Below are 8,374 nucleotides of genomic sequence, written 5' to 3'. Positions count from 1 at the left end.
ATAACTGTTATTAAACACATAATTTTCAGAAATTTATTAAATAGTAATGCACATCAGCCAGTTGTATATAGAATACTATAACGTCGAACTATAAAAGACTACATTAAGATATGTTCAACAAAAATGTACAACAAAATACCTGTGTAAATTTTACTCTCGTCTCCCTGTTACCAACCTTTTATCTAAGCACAGGCAATTTAACACGGATATTTTTCGCGTAACAATACATCAATGATTATAATTATAATTGTTTTAACTAAATATAATATGTAAATTTGATAGCAGATGTGTTCATAGAAACATTTGAATCAACGAATTATGTTTAAAAGGAACTATTTTATAATCATTTAAGAAAAATCAAGAAATGTGTCCAAAAGTGACAGATCTATACAACTAAATAACGTAAAGTTTATCAACCATACGTCCGTTAAACAATTAAAAAACAGTACTTTACGGCTAATTATAACTCTGGAGAAACCATTTACATATAAAATATAAAAGTCTAATTTATGCAGAATAAATAAGCAAAATTTAATTATGATATACACAAACAATGAACTGCCTTACAAAATAACAGTATCTTGTCTTGTAACAGACACAAACACAAACGGGTTTTGCAATTTATGTGCCAATCTAATGAAAGAAGAAAAGAAGTTATAATAATGTCATTCAGAAAATGTTGGAAGCTATAATGATAACACCTTTCAAAGCAATGTGACCTGTCTTCCTTTACCACTGTATCATCTAGCATGCATTTCTGAAAAAGAAACAAATTACATCGATAAGTACGATTACGTCTTGTTTACAAATTTCTTTTATTTTAATCCTATTATAAAGAGTAAATCCGAAACGTACCATCACATTTTGATATTTTGTGAACAGTTACATCAGGGACACAACTCGATTTTGACATATATCTAAAAACAGTCAGCTCATAATTAAGTGTTATCTTTTATGTGTATTTCTCCACAACTTGACGTTGACTTTCATGATCCAAAAATTTTATCCAAATACAGGACTGACTAACGACAGGCGAACTGATATAATGCCCTTTTTAAATTTCCTGAAGGTTTGATATGGATAACCCTTACACCAAGTAGTAATTTGTTAACTACTGTTCAATTTTTTATGTTTTTCCTTGGTCATAGCTTTCTCTAGGTTTTTTTTTCGATTTTCAGTTTTTTTATTTCCAGTGTGGTACAACCCATATTTTTATGACACTAACAATGATACCAAACAACACAATTATTCATGTTTAATGTAAACTGCGATATTCTTTGCGCATACTGTCCGGGTCAATATACAGTATGCATATGTCATTGCAATGGATTATATAAATTGAATGTTGGTTTGACTGGGTGTCATCCAGAATATAAATCAAACAGTATAATCATGGCGTAAAATACCAAAATGAATTAACGAGTCATATTCCTAACGGACTAGTACGATATTTTTTTGTCCCCCATATTTTCTCATTTTTCAAATTCTGGTTTGGAAAGCTACTTATAATGTTAAAATATTCCCTCAGGTTTAAAGTTTCTTTGGATGAACAAAAACATGCCTTATTGTATCTTATCCAATGATGTTTAATAACAAATCCATTAATTTTTACTCGTAATTGATATGTAAGTTTTCATTTTACATCCAAGAACTACATATATGAAATGCAGTTAGCTCCCTATTCCGATACGAATAATGCTAAATAGCAATGGAAATTAAAGGAAACATAGTATTAATTAAATAGGTGAATAAAATGCACCAATATTGTTTACTGCTTGACCTCTTTAAGACTAGATATAACATCTTTGAATGTTCAAATGTATCTGAAACAACGTCACAGTCAATCATGTTACTCATAAAAACACTTATGATTACTTTCTTATCGAAAATCAATTAAAGGTATAGTCTTTGGGGTGAGATCTCATAAAATTTGTTTAACCCCGCCGCATTGTTGCGCCTGTCCCAAGTCAGATGTCATTGTTAATGTTGTGTATGCTTTTTTTATTTTAGTTTATCTATATGTTTTTTAGTTTAGTGTGACATCAATTTTTTTAGAATTAGTACACATTTTGATTAGGGGCTAGCTAAATCCCTCCTCCGGTCGGTGGTGAGATTACTCTCCACAATATACAAAATGACACAGAAATAAAATAATAGCCTATTAAATACTTTATATTCTTACCTTTTGAACCCTTTAACGTATTAAAAGCAAACACAATGTCACAACAAACCCTAACACTCCAATTGATCCTAGAGCTTTCCCTGCTGACACATCTATAATATAAGTGTTTGTTATCAACAAATTCAAGACGTCTATAAGTTTGCATATAATCATCCAAACCAGATATGAATAATGCAATACAAAATACAAGTTGACACATCTACAGATAGTGCACAATGATGTAGTCAAATATTGTAATATGGGCATGATTGTTAAATTATATTTTTAGCAAAGCATTATAGATGTTATACAAAATGAAAATTTTCTTGATAGGTTTACAACAGCTTACGAATAGATGTTCAAATCATGTTTTTCTTTATCTTTTGTAGTATTTTTTTGATCAACTCTATTGCGCAAAAAACAAAATCTGTGATGAGTTTATTTACAACCACTACTGTCGACGCTAATGCTGCTAGAAATTTATTCCCCGATCGTAGTACTGCCCAAGTAGTCAGAACTTCTTTTTTTATTGTAAAGTTTTTCTACCTTTGGTATAGATTACTTTGCCTGACTATCAGCTCAATAGTCAGTGCTTCGGTACTAACATGATTTAACAAATTTTATAACTTAATAACCAAAATTATTATGAAACTAATGTTTTAACTCCCTCAGTTAAAGTTGGCCTTATATGAATTTGGCTATTTATTTTCAGTATTTTTGACATATAGTTCTTCAACGATTTTCAGTACTTATACATCTTCGGATTTCAAATGTTTGGCTTTGAGCGTTCCTGATGAAGACAAATCCAGAAAAGCGCTTCGGACGCAATAAACTATTTAACGTGTTGTTATCCATTTTTGACATCACTGCGTCGATACCTCTGCTGGTGGACTATCAGTCCCCGAGGGTATCATCAGCTCAGTAGTCAGTGCTTTGGTACTGACATGATTTAACAAACTTTACTGAAATTGTCTGTTTATAAATTTTGAAATTATTATGAAACTCAGGTTTCAACTCCCTCAGGCAAAGTTGACTTTAGATGAATTTGGCTATTTATTTTTGGTATTTTGACATATAGCTCTTCAACGAATTTCAGTACTTACACATCTTCGGATTTCAAATGTTTGGCTTTGAGCGTTCCTGACGAAGGTAAATCAAGAAAAGCGCTTCGGACGCAATAAATTATTCAACATGTTGTTTTCCATTTTTTATATCACTGGGTCGTTACCTCTGCTGGTGGACTATCAGTCCCCGAGGGTATCATCAGCTCAGTAGTAAGTGCTTCGGTACTGACATGATTTAATAAACTGTACTAAAATTGTCTGTTTATAAATTTTGAAATTATTATGAAAAATAAGGTTTCAACTCTCTCAGGCAAAGTTGACTTTAGATGAATTTGGCTATTTATTTTAGGTATTTTTGACATATAGCTCTTCAAAGATTTTCAGTACTTATACATCTTCGGATTTCAAATGTTTGGCTTTGAGCGTTCCTGATGAAGGCAAATCCAGAAAAGCGCTTCGGACGCAATAAACTATTTAACGTGTTGTTTTCCATTTTTTACATCACTGGGTCGATACCTCTGCTGGTGGACTATCAGTCCCCGAGGGTATCATCAGCTCAGTAGTCAGTGCTTTGATACTGACATGATTTAACAGACTTTACTAAAATTGTCTGTTTATAAATTTTGAAAGTAATTTGGAAACTAAGGTTTCAACTCTATCAGGCAAAGTTGGCCTTAGATAAATTTGGCTATTAACTTTAGGTATTTTTGACATATAGCTCTTCAACGATTTGCAGTTATTATACATCTTCGGATTTCAAATGTTTGGCTTTGAGTGTTTCTGATGAAGGCAAATCCAGAAAAGTGCTTCGGACGCAATAAATTATTCAACGTGTTGTTTTCCATTTTTTACATCACTGGGTCGACCTCTGCTGTTGGACTATCAGTCCCCGAGAGTAACATCAGCTCAGTAGTCAGTGCTTTGGTACTGACATGATTTAACAAACTTTACTGAAATCGTCTGTTTATAAATTTTGAAATTATTATGAAACTAAGGTTTCATTTCCCTCAGGCAAAGTTTAGATGAATTTGGCTATTTATTTTTTGGTATTTTTGACATGCTTACTTACTTAATTCTCTTCATGATTTTGAACACATAAGGCATCAGCATGTTTGATTTCAAATGTTCGGCTTTGAGCGTTCTTAATAAAGATAAATCAAGAAAAGCGCTTCGGACGCAATAACTCATTTAACGTGTTGTTTTCCATTTTTTAACAATTTTTTTTTAAAGTAATAAAAAGGGGGAATTAAAGTTTTGTGATATTGATGACTAATACCTGGCTGAACCTGCGCAGCTGTATATTCTATTGCTTTGAGTAACATGTTCAATAACCCCTAACAATACAATAACTCTTATAAACGCTATGATTTCCTTTACGAAAATGTTACTTGTGCAGTGAGTGTTGTAAATCGTGAAAATTGCAAATTGTTTAAAAATATGAATTGGGTACACTTATTTTGTACATTGCTTGCACATTAAAACAAGACCATTTCATAACAGAGGCAATAATCGTTTTTCAAATGACAATTATCGGCTAACAGGAAGTCGGTAGATGAAAAAAATGATTACAACATAAAGCACGACATTATTAAGCTCTATGACAAACATTAAATGATTTCCCTTCATTGAAGCCAAGAAAAGCAAGATAAAAAAAAATAGAAGAAAACTATCGCAAAACAGGTAGTTGCGTTATGTTTGATGTAAAAATTGCCTTAACCGTACAACTGAACAATGTCAAGCTCCACACCAAATATTAAATCATTCTTTTCCGTTATAGCCATGAAACGCTGAACATAGTTATACATCTAAGGTCTTTCGGAGGGACAGACTGGGTGACGAACGATAAAAGAATTAAATTAAATGCAAGATTCTCAAGTAAGATACTTTGGGCTTTCACCAGCAAATGGTAAGACTGTTCGTCATGATCATTTGTTGTCACTACTGAAATCAAACCTACATATATAAACCTGTAAACTTAAAACATTTATACTTCTGAAAAGTGGCAGACGTTACGAATTCAAACTTCGTATTTATAATTACACACATCGAAATATTACGAGAGTTTACAATTTGAGTTATTAGAATCAATCGTATCCGTTTAATGAGCTTTTTTGTTTTACATATTTGTTGCACATTCTTGTCTCGTTTTTAGAATACCTGGTATAGTTTTCTATTCTTATTTTTTCTTTCTTTTCTCAATTTTGTTTTATATTGAAGAATGCATGCAGAATGTAAATCTTGAATATAAAGTTATTTGTTTAAGTGATAAAAGAATGAAAATAATTGAAACAAGGCGAGAGATATATCGTAGGGTTTATCCGAGGAAAAGACTTTGAGGAGGATTGACAAAATATACAAAAAGTACAAAAGTTTTCCAAGTATTATTGAGAAAATTCCAGAGTTTTGCTTTTCACTGTTATCGAGCTGAAGAGTTATTTGATGTAAAAATATAAAAAAATAGATTTTCGAATAATTCAAAACGATATATTCTGTAGCTTCTTGAAGCGTATTGCGGTCTTAATTTTTGAAGTTATACTTACTATTCGAACTGTCAGAAGGTTTGCCTAAAAAGAATCATATCCTTGTATTGCTAATAAAAACTATAAGTTGATTAAATATGCTTTCATTAAATTTTAATATTTATCAAATCAATACATATCTTATTTAGGGTTCCATGTAACAGTCAATATTACAAAAGTATATAGAAATAAGGTGCACAATTGGTGTCCTTTGAAATGCTACAATCTGTCGATACTCTTTATGACCGAAATGTAAATAAATGTTGTCAAGGAGAAAAAATTGTTTGACAGTTGACATTTGGTCTAAATATGCAATGAAAGGATTTATGATATACCTCTTAATTACTTTCCCAAGATTTTAGTATAAAATGTTGGACATAGGTCTCTTATGATAATGAAATTTATAAAATGTAATGTTTAATTTAATGCATTACTTTGTTGAAGTAATTGCAATTCATTCCATTGAAATGTTATTCCCGCATGACTGGTATCACCCTTGAGAATAATATTACTAAAATAAATTTGATTATTTCAAATGATGGCAAAAATAAATGGTGAAATGCTTTCCAATTTCTAAGAAAAAATCGATCAAATTTGAATAATAAAAGATATCGTACGTTTTCAGTTCTATTGCTTGGACGATCAATAAATTTTTAGAATTACTGCACTTTTATCCTATATTTTTATTGAACCATGTGAACTATTCAAATTTTTATAGGTTTAAAATGTCTTGACATGAAAGTAAATCCTTTACAAACTTATTCTAACATTCATCTAAGGTTACACAATATATAATACAATCGAACGTACCTTTAAAGAAAACTTGATCAAATGAAGACATAGGATGAATTTCATAATCATTTTCGGTAAGAATAGTAACTGATAACATTTCTTCCACATCAGTCTCTAAATGACTCCAAATGTCTGCAATTGTCTGTGTAGCCATGTAACCTGTCGTGTTAGATGCGCAATCCATTACAGTAGTATTTTTGCCAACGACAATCCAGTCAACAGACTAAAACAAATATTTTTAAAAACGCCAATTTGTAGTGCTAATTTCAAATAAATCGCAAACAATAAATTATGATTTATAATAACCACCAGTGGACAGTGTTCATTTTGGAAAACCTTAAACTTGTTGATAAAATAATGTAGTATTGTAACTAATCATATTGTAGTTAATACCTTTATCGAAACGTATTTTAGTCTTAAACGGTCATTTGAGCTTAACAACATCTGAAAAGTCTGAACAATCAATGTTTCAGTCATGTTCAGTCTTTCGGTAAATTTTCAGAAATAACGAATAAGATAAATGTATTACTTGTCAGACAATACTTCTTGCAGTCAATTCGGTATTGTTAAGACAATTGACTTGCAAGCTATTCAGTACTGTTTAATATCCTCCAAGACATATACAATTCAGTATGTTGACTTGGTAAACCGTTTGAACATTAACTGAACCGATTTTAATTGACTACAAATTAATGTTCTGAATGGTACTGAATCTTCCTTAGTTGATAAATCTTAAATCGACGGAAAGCGTAACATGATTTTAATAATTTTGTGTCTTTTACATGTTTTATGAACTTTTTAAATCAAATGACCGTTTCAAATCAAAATTTGTTTATTAGTGTTTTTGACTTTTTAAAAATGTCAATGACAATCGATCTGTTGGTCTTTTATACATAATTATGTTAATCGCAAAAATACAAAAGTATTCTTTGAACTGGTTAAAAAAAATTGACTACTAATATTCTCTCTCAGTGTCTTAATTCATTCTCTCTTTAATTTAGAAGTTAAAACAAACAAAAATACGTCCGTCAATTACTTAAAAATATCTGTTTTAAATTTAAATTGACAATAAAATTCTAAAATGAAACCCAACTAAAAATAAATATTTTGAGCTTAGTTATCAAGCTGATGACAGACAGATAACAGTACATTGACATGTACTAATTAGTTAAAAACCATCGTTTTTCTAATTTAAGTTCCATTCGAAAAGAAAGTCAAACCCAACCTGTTCGTTGAAGTATTTGTTTTACATTTAAACTCGCAACATCCATTTTGGATAATGGCAGAATACATTAATAACCGATTGTTATTTTTATTTGGAAATAAGAGGAAATCTTTTTTTACAACATTTGTGTGTTGTACTTACAGAAATTGTCCACTTAAATTTGACTGTGGATGAAAAGCAACCATAGAATACCGTGAACGTGTCACCTGTAAGAGTATTAATCGCTTCACTAGGTTCAGCAGTTGTGTTCATGATCAAGTGTCCATTTGGCAATGGTTGTAAAACTGCAGACAAATGAGAAATGAAGCGTTAACAGTTTTCCGAATATGAAATATTTGTAAAATTGAGCATGCAACAGGTTGACAAAAAAGAAAAATAATAAAAATACTGAACTAAAAAAAATCAAAACGGAAAGTCCATTAGCAAATGCAAAAATCAAAAGCATAAACACAACAAACAAATGGATACAACCAAATTAAGATGTTTTCACAGTGCTAGGCAGGAAACAAAATTCTTACAGAATGTACGTTACCTTTAAGCAATTACTTTATACTCAAAACCTTGAAAGCGAAAAATAGAGACTTATGGATTATGCATATATTTTCCACCTTAT

At 30.7% G+C, this 8,374-nt stretch overlaps 1 long non-coding RNA gene across 1 annotated transcript; it reads right to left on the bottom strand.

Moving 5' to 3' along the window:
- Positions 1-575: 575 nt before the first annotated feature.
- LOC143078174 (uncharacterized) lies at positions 576-8,026 on the bottom strand. The gene is made up of 5 exons (XR_012979086.1): positions 7,903-8,026; positions 6,555-6,759; positions 5,766-5,789; positions 2,183-2,274; positions 576-757 (listed from the first exon to the last, which is right to left on the bottom strand). It is a non-coding gene; the product is annotated as an uncharacterized LOC143078174 (long non-coding RNA).
- Positions 8,027-8,374: the final 348 nt, after the last annotated feature.

This window comes from Mytilus galloprovincialis, chromosome 6 (genome assembly GCF_965363235.1).
Source record: "Mytilus galloprovincialis chromosome 6, xbMytGall1.hap1.1, whole genome shotgun sequence".
NCBI lineage: Eukaryota > Metazoa > Mollusca > Bivalvia > Mytilida > Mytilidae > Mytilus > Mytilus galloprovincialis.
Note: the sequence above shows the minus strand (reverse complement) of the source record. Positions and strands in the feature narration are given on the sequence as shown.